The sequence below is a fragment of the Vipera ursinii genome (genome assembly GCF_947247035.1).
Source record: "Vipera ursinii genome assembly, chromosome: 12".
Classification (NCBI taxonomy): domain Eukaryota; kingdom Metazoa; phylum Chordata; class Lepidosauria; order Squamata; family Viperidae; genus Vipera; species Vipera ursinii.
Genome location: NC_139525.1, coordinates 18,109,222 through 18,121,357, shown reverse-complemented (window position 1 = coordinate 18,121,357; position 12,136 = coordinate 18,109,222).

The following is a 12,136-nucleotide window of genomic DNA, read 5'->3' as shown; positions in this document are numbered from 1 at the left end:
GAACGGCATTCCGGCACCTTTTTTTGCACGGAAGAACCGACTCCTTCTAAGCTGCCAGCAGGAGTAAAGCTCTGGCTGGGTGAAAGGAAGCTGCCCGGGGAAATCGGGGGCATCGAAGGTCGACCCGGAAAGACTTCCACGGCCCTGAAAGCAGACCCTCTTCTCTGCCTTGGTTCGTGGGGCTCCCCCCACCCCCGTGTTGGCCACCAGGGACCAGGCCTGGCTGCTGGAGCGAATCTCTTCGAGGGACCAGGCGCACTCCCAAAGCAGCAGTGCCACCACCGCCTTGGTCGCTCTGGCGCCGGAGGAAGCCTCTGGGTCACCAGAGGCGGAGGAGGACGTATGGCCCAGTATCCCATGGTCAGGCAACAAGAATGCCAATTTAGGAGATTTTTACTTTTTGAGAGATCTGCAGAAAAACTGTCAGGTCAGTTGATCTAGCTCAGCAATAAGTCCAGAATAGACCTGCTTCTCTCACAAGATAGGAAAGACGCACCTGCAGATGGCATCATCTTGGTTCATTGTCTATGATTCCCATTTTTTTTCTCTTAGTTATCTGGCAGTGGAGCATCTCTTGCCTGCAACAGTCTACCAGTATTTATCACAACTGGAACATTGTTCAACAGCCTCACCAATTGCTGTACAATGTATTGAAAAGATAGCATTTGCTTTGAGATCAATATTGAACCCCCGGGGTCGATGGGACCATCCATTATTGTTATTTATTTTTATTTTATTATAGATTTTTAAATGTCACTTTATTTTTATTCATAGTGGTTAGTGAAAGTAGTCTTTATTAAATTATTTTCCATATAAAAATGTTTTGGGGACCGATGAACAATCTGAAATTTCCTGAAGTCTTCAGTGAGCTGAAGAGTTTGGGGACCTCTGCCTTAAATAGATGGGGCACAAACAAAGCCAAGTAAAAGGACCTGGAATTTGTTGTGAAATCAAAGAGCCGCCCAGAAATTGCACAGTGCTAAATTAAGCCTGAGCTGCACCACCAGCAGCCGTTGTCCTTGACCAACAGCAGCGGCTTCAGATTCTGTTATTTATATTTAGCGTGGTTTATGTCACTTTCTGACTGAGAGAGAAGCGGAGACCCAGCAGATGCTATTCTCTGCTCAGCTGATGGAGAAGCACCGGCCGGTCCTCGCCGTGCCAGCCTGCCCCTCTCAAGCAGAGGGTTAGTCTGCAGGCTGAGCGGGTCAGCAGTGGCAGCTTTAGGGCCTCGAAATGGGTTCTGCCTGGCCTCTGGATCCCTTGAAGGATTCAGAAACAGCCACTTCCATTCAGAGATCCTCCCAGGGAAAGCTCCTCTCTCTCTCTCTCTCTCCCCCCGACCCCCCCAAACCGGGCAGGGCCCTGGATTCTGATTGCTGAGCATGACATTCATTTGGAATGGAACCAATTCCCCAGGGAGCGCCTGTCGACATCTGAGTGCAGCCTGCAGATTTCCTGAGGGTAAATTTATTCAGCCTCAGAATGAACGAAGCATCTATATCAATCTGTCTGAGGGCTCCCCAGTAGGGAGTGTGGAAGAAGATGCTGAAGCAATTAGGTGTCCCCCGACCTCCTCTTGGTCCAGGGTCCCAGCTTTGCCTCCATATTAGAGGCTCCCTCTCATGCTCTTCAATAAACTTGGCTGTGGAGACAATTGAAGGGGACACTTGGTGACAGCAACGGAAGGAGCTCATCTCTGCGACTATAACCTGCTCAGCTTCTGCTGTAACCAATGCAGAGCAAGTGCAGTTTAGCCAAACCCATCATTAATCTTGGCTACTTGGCAGTGACTGTGCCTTGTCCTGCATTGCAACCTGCTTGGTTGGCCCATAATAAGCAGGGAAGCCGGGGGACAATTCCTAGCTCCTTGGGACACTCCCACAGCATCCTGATGGTTGGCACAACTTCAGATTTAATTGAATCCTGGAGCCTGCAGTCCCTTGGACCCTCTATTGAGCCTCCAGGACAACCTCAACTTTGGCTGTCTCACAACTCCGTCATTTCACCGAATGCTCTCCTCAAGTGAAACCAATGGCTCTGGAAAATTCTCTTTCCTCCCAACTGGTAATGTCAGGCCAAAAAAACTCGGAACAGAACATCGAGTTACTTCTGAGTGATTTCGTTATTGCTATTTGCCTATAGACAGAATCATGCCAGACTGAAACAATTATCTACAGTATATAATATAGATATACCTGAGAACTGCTGGGGGGGGGCTGTTCCGTCTTTGCCCTCTTCTTGCTGACCAGGCGTTCCAAGCTCTGCTGTCTCTTAGCCCTCTGGGAAAGAGTCCGTCCCTCCTGTGACTCTGGGCTGCCTTCCATCTCGGCTGGAAAACCATGCGGGAGAACTTTCCTGCCCTCACACTACCTTGTGCGCCCTTGGGCAGCGCAGTTTCTCCTCTGTTTCGAAAGGGCCTTTCCAGTGGGAAGGGTCCCCCGTCTCTACCTCGCCTGATCCTGTTTCCCCGAACTGTCCCTTGGCTTCCTCTGTCGTGCTTGAGCCCTTCAGGGCAGGGATGGGGCCAAGCAGGGCGCCTTTCCCTGCCGGAAGGAAGGGGCTTTAGCTCCAGGCTCTTGGGTTTCTATCCCTTGAGGCCAAGCTGTGAGGCTGGGTCCCAGGCCCTGCTGCCTTTCAGAAGCTGCAAGGCCTCCCTCTCCTGGGACGTTGGGAGATTCCTCGCGGTCTTTGGAAAGGCAGCGCCCTAATGATGTCCAGTCAGGGGTGTTGTGATTCAGGGTCAGCCTGTGGGTTCGGCAGTTGGGTCGGACAATTCAGAGGAGGAGGAAGGGGGTGTTGGAGAGCTTGCTAAGGATAGCCTTGAGGCTCCGCAGAGCCCTCAGCCAGGCCCCTCCCATCTGGTGACGATGCAGACCCAGCTGTGTGAGCCTGACAGCGTGGATGAAGATGACCCACAGCTGGCCCTGTTCAAGGATGCCCGACGCAGGAGGCAGTCAAGCAGGAGTAAACAGAGGAAGGCAATGGGGCACCTCGGAAGGAGGCAGAGAGAAGCCACACCTTGAACTGTTTAAAAGGGGAATGTGTGGGAGGGCTGGTTTGCTGAAGGCAACCGCTTGAATAGCTCCTGTTTCACGGTTCGTGTTTTGTTTTGCTCTGTTTGCTTTTGTGTCCATAAATTTGGCAGGCTTAGTTCCAGCCTCTTGCCTTCTTGTAAAGGGGTTGTCCCTGCCTTTTCTGCAGGGCCGGTAGTAGGCTGGTACAGAACAAGGGAAAAGCCACCCGCTTTATCTGGGTTTACTATTTGATTTGATTAAGAAGTTCATGTGATTCAACCTGGGCATGCAGATCCAATCCTGGAACCATTTCAGTCCAGGAAAAAAAAGTATTTCATGCGCAGAATCCAAATCAGTTCATTGGATTAACAAAATCTGCTTGATTTAGGGACTCGAACGAATCATCTTTCAAAGGTAGCTTTGAGCAAAACTTGTATTTATTATTTGTTTCCTTAAATTTATATAGCCACCCACTTCAGCAGGAGCTAGGTGACCAGCAGAATCTAATATTAATTAAAACATGGACAGAACCAAATGGCCTGAACTTAAACCATTCATTACAACCATTCTTTGTAAGATTCTCCAAGTCTCCGAGAGTGAGTTTGGTGGTCATATAAATGGTCTTAATAAATAAATAAAAATAAATAAACTCAGCATGTCGCCCCCTCAACACACTGAGCCAGCCCTGGGACCAAAGCCAAATTCTTGGGGATCCTTGCTTCTCTTGCATGGCTCTCCCCCTCTGGCCTTGCCCAAGGCAGACAGGCACTACCCTCCGGGGGCTGTTTAGCCACTGGGAGGGTGCACAGGAGTTAACAAACCTGAAGCTGACCCAAAGGGCGGTGGGTCAGAGAAGGAGCTGAGAAGACCTCAAATGCCTGAATTCCGGGGGAGCCTTAGAGGTGACATGATCTCATGGCCCCCACCATAACATCATTTCTACCTCACAGGATTGTTGTACAGGTGACAATGGCTACAGAGAAGTCAGCAAGATAAAAAATAAATAGAAGTTGCCATATGGATGGTGCAAATATAAGGCGATTCGACACCGGCGACAAACTTCTAATTTAAGCACCTTAAAATTTCCATTTATTCAATTCCCTCAGTTGCCACTCAGCTGACATTTGTTTATCACCCTTCATGGTTTTTTATATTTGGCATCAATTAAGCATGTCAGAATAGCAAAAGGTAATGAGAAGGAATTTGCCGGGGCTCTTCCAAGTTGAGCTGGGCAGGAATTTTGCCAAGGGGCTCCCCGTAGGCTAAGGGAGCCTGAAGAGACCCAGGGGCTTTAAGGGGGAGGGGGCTCTAGAAAGCAGAGGGGGGAGAGAGCTGGATCCTGAGCAGCTCCAAGGAGCCGTGCAGGCTGACCCATGGCTCCCACGGTTGCCCCCTTGAACTGCGCCCTCCCTTTGCAGGAGGAAGAGGCTGGATGGGGCCTCAGCTGCATTCTGCATTTATAGATTATTCAATACATGGGCAGAAAGTTGCCAATAAATAACAGAAAGATGAAAAAGTGACCTGCATGGAGATATTGCATCAGGAGGTGTCTGCGCTATTTCTCCCTGCGCTGTTTGGGGCTGACATATCAGTCCATTCCTCTGCTAAATCTGGGAGGGGGAGGCACAACAGAAGGGCTGCCGGAGGTCTCTTTCTGCTGGGGCTGTTACGGACTCCCTGCTGAAATGGAGCAAGGAGCTTTTAGGGAAGGGGGGGGCGATTCTGGCTGACCGCAGGGCCTCAACTGGAAGAGAAGGAAGGAAAGGCAACTGCCCTAGCAGAAGACTGAGTCACGGGGGTGGGATGGGGGTTGGTTGTGGTGGTTCCGATGCTTGTGAGGGTCCCGTGCAGATGATAGCCTGGCTGAAAAATGGAGCTACTCTGGAGGCAATATTTTACCACCACCTGTAGTGACCCATTTCTGCAAAGAGGCTGACTTCTTCAGAGTCATTTGCAGTGGGGTGGTATCAGTGTTTTTTTTGTAAAAGAAAAAGGTGCCGGAACTCACACGTGTCATACAACCCGCCTTGTCTACCCTGCAAAGTTCCATCCAAAAAAGGTGCCAGAACTCCGTTCTGAGCCTTCTATGACAAAAAAAGCCCTAGATAGATAGATGATAGATAGATAGATAGATAGATAGATAGATAGATAGATAGATAGATAGATAGATAGATAGATAGACAGACAGACAGACAGACAGACAGACAGACAGATAGATAGATAGATAGATACAGTGCTTTTTTTGTAAAAGGAAAAGGTGCCGGAACTCACACATGTCATACAACCCGCCTTGCCTACCCTAGAAGGTTCCATCCAAAAAAGGTGCCGGAACTCCGTTCTGAGCGTTCTATGAGAAAAAAAGCCCTGGGTGGTATCAAAATTGGAATAATAATTATAGGGATGCAACTGTAGTAACTGTGAGAGGGATCTTGGAGTCCTAGCGGACAATCCCTTAAGTATGAGCCAGCCGGGAGTTGTAGCTGCCAAAAAGTTAATGCACTTCTAGTCTGCACTAACAGAAGGATAGAATCAAGATCATGCAAAGTTTTAATACCACTTTATAATCCTTGAATAAGACCACACTTGGAATATTATTTCCAGTTTTGGTCACTACAATATAAAAAAAAGATGTTGAGACTCTTTCTAGAGTCAATGCAAAGAAGAGCAACAAAGATTATTAGGGGCCTGGAAGCTAAAACATCTTTAAAATGGTTGCAGGAATTGGGTGTGTCTAGTCTAGAGAAAAGAAGGACTAGGGGAGACATGATAGCCGTGTTCCAATATATGGGGGTCTGCCACAAAAAAGAGGGGGTCAACCTGTTTTCCAAAGCACCCAAAGGCAGGACAAGAAGCAATGGATGGAAAATGAACAAAGAGAGAAACAACCTAGAACTAAGGAGAAACTTCCTAGCAGTGATAAAAATTAACCAGTGGAACAGCTTTGCCTCCAGAAGTTGTGGGTGCTCCACCACTGAGGGCTTTTAAGAAGAGACCGGACAGCCACTGGTCTGGAATGGTGTAGGGCCTCCTGCTTGAGTGGGAGTTTGGAACAGAACTCTGTTATTAACTGGGAGAAAAAGAACATTTCACTGCTGATTTATATCATTGAGAGGTGCTACTAGTGGTAATAAATGGTGGTGCCCCTGAGAGATTCCCAGATAAAAATAAAGGTCAGGGTATCTGGTTCCTATAGCTGATCCAATTCATAATTCTGGGCCAGAAAACTTTCCCTCCATTTGTTCTGGGGCTCCAAAGGGTTGCTGAGGGCTCACACATTTTTGCACCTCTGCGGTTGTATAAATCTGTCACTGTGGTTTATAAGCTGCTCAATAAACCAAAGTTGATGGGGTATTGCAAGTTCTAGGCCCTGGCCCAGGTTCTGTGGTTTTACAATTTCCAGAATTGTGTTGCTGAAATTTGGCAGCACAGTAGAAACTTTCAGTCATATCGTTTCCTCCATTTTGCGAGGGAGTAAACAAGAGTCCTTAAATCACAGAAGAGTTTCTCTACTTCATAAATTCCTGAAAATGAAATGTTCACAATGGAGGTAATAAGAAAAAAACTGTTCAGCCTTGCTTTAGCTCAGGGCTTTTCAACCTTTTCACCCATTGTACCACTTTTAGGATATGGCAACATCCAAGGACCACCAGTCGCCTAGCAAGGTGTCAAAAACTTGATGACCCCCCCAAAAAAAGAAAAAAGTGATGTAGTACAGGTAGTCCTCAACTTATAGCAGTTCACTTAGTGACTGTTGAAAGCTACAATGGCACTGAAAAAAGTGCCCCCCAAGCCACAGCCGAGCAAGACACCTGCCTGCCTACCTGGCAGCGCTCTTCCTCCTGTCTGAGGTTTTCATTGTTGTGAGCATTTCTGTTGAGGAGTGGCAGTGGGGGTGGGGTGGGAGGGTGTTTGGTTCTTATTTTTCTCCCCTCTGCTGGGTGGTTGCAGCAGGTTTTGGTCACTTCACATGACCCTGGGACACCGTGACCATCATAAATATGAATCAGTTGCCAAGCATCTTAATGTAAATCACAAGACCCTGGAGATGCTGCAACATTCCAGCTGATCGGCGCTTCTTCTGGGCTCAGCAGAAGCGCGAGGATTAGTGCCAAGCTCCAGCTGGAGCCTGGTGCTGATCGTGGTGCTTCCACTGAGCCCCGACAGCCCTGCAGCTCCAGCCGTCTCTCGCTCAGGCTTGTGCGGTGCTGCCACCGGTTCAGCTCATTCCCCTCCCCCGCTACCACTTTTCTAGAATGGTCGCGTACCACCTGCCAGGTGCCAATGTACCACAGGTGGTACCTGTACCACTGGTTGAAAAGCCCTGCTTTAGCTTGCTATGACAATTGTGGTTACATTGCCATGGGAAGGGTCCTGGGACCCAGGCTGGCCTCTAGGCTGCACCCTGCAAAAGAATGGCGGGTCATGAGAAAACCCAAGTTTATTGTCATCTCGCTCCCCCAAGGTTAGTTCATAGGATTATTCCTCACTCAGGTCAGGGTGAGAATGGCTTTGCTTTAGGTTGCTCAACCCTCCGCTCATCTTTTCTTCAGCCTTAAAGGGCCAGATCAGGGTCTGCCAGAGCAGGAAGAGAAATATACTTCTAATGATGGGGAGGTCATAAACTCCCTGTGGTTAATGCCATTTATGATCCTGGGTCACCAGAACTTCCCTTTCAGACATTACCTTGGAAGATCCTTCAGCCTTTGCTCACCCACCAGTCCATGATCTGAGTGGGTTGTGTCAAGAGCACATCGGAATGCAGACAAGTCAAGTGTCAGGGACTTTCTTTCTCCACTCTTGGTATTAGGATCTTGATATAAGGAAGGCCACCAGAAATCACAGATTAGGGATGCACAGGTATGTCCTTTGATCCCTTGAAGTCCCTGAATTCCAAATCATTTTGGTTTATTGTATCAGATTTGAAGAATGTTGTCTGAAATTGTGATGGGACCCATCTTAAACATCTTCATAATTTCCCAGACCTTGTTCTAGTTCGTTATTCGTGCTGGTCAATCAAAGGCAGGATATGCACGTGGCTCTGGGTGAATAAATCTCAGATAATTTGTAGTCTGAAGAGCCTCCCTAGGAAAACTTAACACAGTAAATTGCTTTTTATGATTATTACTGCTGAAATTATAAAACAACCCCAGAGGGATTAGAATAATTTTTAAAAACCAAGTGAAGAGATGCTCTTAATAGAATTAGGATATCGGCATCTCCATTAAGTTCAAAAGAGCAACCAGTTGGTGGCTGCAAATAACTCAGGGGCAAAGGGCAAGTTTTGATTTTCACTGACTTTTTCATTGCTTTCATGTTATTCTCCAAAGCACCAGAGGGCAGGACAAGAGACAATGGTTGGAAACTGATCAAAGAGAGAAGCAACCTGGAATTAAGGAGAAACTTCCTGACAGTGAGGACAATTAACCCCTGGAACAGCTTGCCTTCAGACATCAGTACTAATGCCACTTTACAATCCCTTGGTAAGGCCACACCTGGAATACTGCATCCAGTTTTGGTCACCAAGATGTAAAAAAGATGTTGAGACTCTAGAAAGATTACAGAGAAGAGCAACAAAGATGATCGGGGGACTGGAGGCTAAAACATATAGGGAACGGTTGCTGGAATTGGGTATGTGTAGTTTAACGAAGAGAAGGGTGAGGGGTGACATGATAGCAGTGTTCCAATAACTCAGGGGCTGCCACAAAGAAGAGGGAGTCAAGCTATTCCCCAAAGCACCTGAAGGCAGGACAAGAAGCCACGGATGGAAACTAGTCAAGGAGTGAAGCAACCTAGAACTAAGGAGAAACTTCCTGACAGTGAGGACAATTAATCAGTGGAACAACCTGCCTCCAGAAGTTGTGAATGCTCCAACACTGGAAGTTTTTAAGAAGAGACTGGACAGCCACTTGCCTGAAATGGTATAGGGTTTCCTGCCTGAGCAGGGAATTGGACTAGATGACCTCCAAGGTCCCTTCCAACTACTACTACTACTACTACTACTACTTATTATTATTATTATTATTATTATTATTATTATTATTATTATTATTATTATTATTATTATTATCATGGGTGCTCCATCACTAGAGATTTTTAAGAAGAGACTGGAAGTCACTTGTCTGAGATGATAGGTTCTCCTGCTTGAGCAGGGGGCTGGACTAGAAGACCTCCAAGGTTCCTTCCAGCTTCTGTTCTGTTCTGTTCTGTTCTGTTCTGGTCTGCTCTGTCCTGTCCTTGTCCCTTCCAACTTTATTATTATTATTATTATTATTATTATTATTATTATTATTATTATTATTATTATTATTATTATTATTATTATTATTATTATTGGCATACGGTAGAAATGTGTAGTTTATATAGCAATTGCAACATATGTGGGAATGACCTTAGGAGACAGGAGAGAGAGCTGCAGACAGGACAACCTTCAAGTAAAAGAGGTCCTAGTCCACAGAAGGAGGAAAGGCTTTACACTTTACAACAAAAGCCAAATGCACAGTGTAGAATGGCTTAACAGCAGTAACTGTGAGAAGGATCTAGGAGTCCTAGTGGACAAGGTGCTGGTGATGACCTATAAAGCCCTAAATGGCTTGGGTCCAGATTATTTGAGGGAACACCTGCTGCCGGCATCAACGTCCCATCGTCCTGTGCGCTCCCACAGGTAGGGTCTCCTCAGGGTACCGCCGGTGAAGGACTGCCGGCGGGTGACTCCCAGAGAGAGGGCCTTCTCTGTGGGTGCGCCTGCCCTTTGGAACCAACTTCCTATGGAACTTAGGACTGCCCCCGACCTCCGTTCATTTCGCCGGGACCTAAAAACTTGGCTCTTTGAGCTGTCTGGCGTAGACTGAGGGGTTTTTAATTGGGTTTTAAAGTTTTAATTTTTGGGCTTAAATTTAATTACTTGTTTTAAATTTATTTTAACTTTTGTATTGTATGTTTTAATTGCCCTGTAAACTGCCCTGAGTCCTACGGGAATAGGGCAGTATAGAAGTCAAAATAATAAATAATAAATAAATAAACCACTTAAGAATGGGCCGGCAGTGTGCAGCAGGTACCCAAAAAAAGCCAATGCTGCATCAATACAGGGATAGAATTAAGATCACGAAAAGTTCTAGTCCTACTTTATATTGCACTAGTGAGGCCACACTTGGAACTAAGGAACAATTTCCTGACAGTGAGAAGGATTAATCAAAGGAAAAGCTTGCCTCCTGGAGTGAGGGTGCTCCATTGCTGGAGGTTTTCAAGAAATATTGGATATCCATTTGTCCAGGATGGTATAAAGACTCCTGGCCTGAGCTGGCTGTTGGACTAGAAGACCTCCAAGGTCCCTTCCAGCTCTATGATTGCAATTCTAAGTTGTCCAATCAAGGACCCCACTGACAGCTACATAGACAGGCATTAAGAAGGGTCTGGACCAACTGCTTTGATGGCTGGGCCCTCAATGGTATTTTTGGGGTGACCGCACAGCATGGCTCCTCTTTCCCTCTTTTTTGCCAGAAAGAGAAGTGGGTTCTGGCAAGGCCCGGAGGACTTATGGCTTCCAGAAGCTCAGAGGCTGTATCTCTCCCATCTGTTACGAAGGGTTCCCTTGGACGTGTTCGGCAGAGGAATGGAAGGGGTTTTGTCAACCAGACTTCTGCAGCCCTGTTTAGTCCATGTTTCTCTGGACAATCTCACTGGGCTCTTCCAGGAGGAGAGAACCAGCAGACAAATGCCATGCTTTATTTTATTTTTTTTACTAAAGTGTATCTCATCTCAGGAGCCCAAGGCAGGTAAAGCATAAGAACAGGGAGCAAAGTCTAAGGATAGGGGCAGGTAGATGGATGAGAAGCAGGAGAGGACATTGCAGGAGATAAAGATACTTGTTTCAGATTGTTTTTCTTCAGCTTCCAACTTGCTTTCTCTTCTCCATTCTATCGCTGTGCACAGGAAATCAGGAGCCAGGATAGAGGTCAAAAGCATGTGAGTGTATTCTTTGCAGCCTAGAGACAGGAATCTGATCTACTGAGAGTCCAGGCAAATCGGCAAAGAGTCAAGAGACTTCAAGGGGGGGCTGGACTTAGGTCTCTTCTGGGCATGTAGTGACTCCAAAGAGATGATGCGCATGACCCCGCCCTTGAGCTCAGCCTGGTCATCTCTTACACCTCTCTCCCATCAGCCTCATTTCTCTCTTTGGATGCAAAACCAGGAGAGTGGATTTATTTGTAGGAGGGGCGTAGAAGAATAAAGAGCATGTACAGGTTCTGACTGATGAACCCAACCAAGTAGACACCTTTGAGACATTCTGATCTCTTTGTGCAAAACTTCATTGAGTACATCATTTCGGCACATATGCAAGCAAATACCCACCCCATATAGTAAAAGGATAGAATTCCCTCTCCTCCTTCTTGATCAGGCAACACTACCCAATTAGGTGCAAAAATATTGTTATGCGAAAGTTTCTCTGAGTCTGGCTAGATACCTACTGAACTCTCCTCATGGTCTGCTTTCTTGATCTTTGAAGTCTGTATTCCAACCCCTTTCCCTGCCGCCAAGTTGGTTGGCAAGCTGCGAAGCAATAACTGCTGCACCAGCAAAAACATGCTTCGAACTTGATAAAGAAGGGAATTCTGATCTGTCCTTTGGAGGTGCCAAGTTCTGCAGAAGACACCTGTAAACCAAAGGAGGGTGCATAGACTTTGTGTATAGTCCAGGAAAATGAATTCATTATTTACTTATTTGTTTATTTGAATCCCACCTTTATTATTTTTAGAAATAACTCAAGGCAGTGAACATATTCAACAAACATTCCTTCTCCTGCTATTTTCCTCACATGAAAAACCCTGTGAAGTGAGTTGGGGAGGGAGGGAGGGAGGGAGGGAGGGAGGGAGAGAGAGAGAGAGAGAGAGAGAGAGAGAGAGAGAGAGAGAGAGAGAGAGAGAGAGAGAGAGAGACTGGCCCCAAAGTCAACCAGCTGGCTTTCATGATTTGAGGCAGGACTTGAACTCAGGCTCTCCTGCTTTCTAGCCTGGCACCTAGTCTAATAAGATAGATAGATAGATAGATAGATGATAGATAGATAGATAGATAGATAGATAGATAGATAGATAGATAGATAGATAGATAGATAGATAGATAGA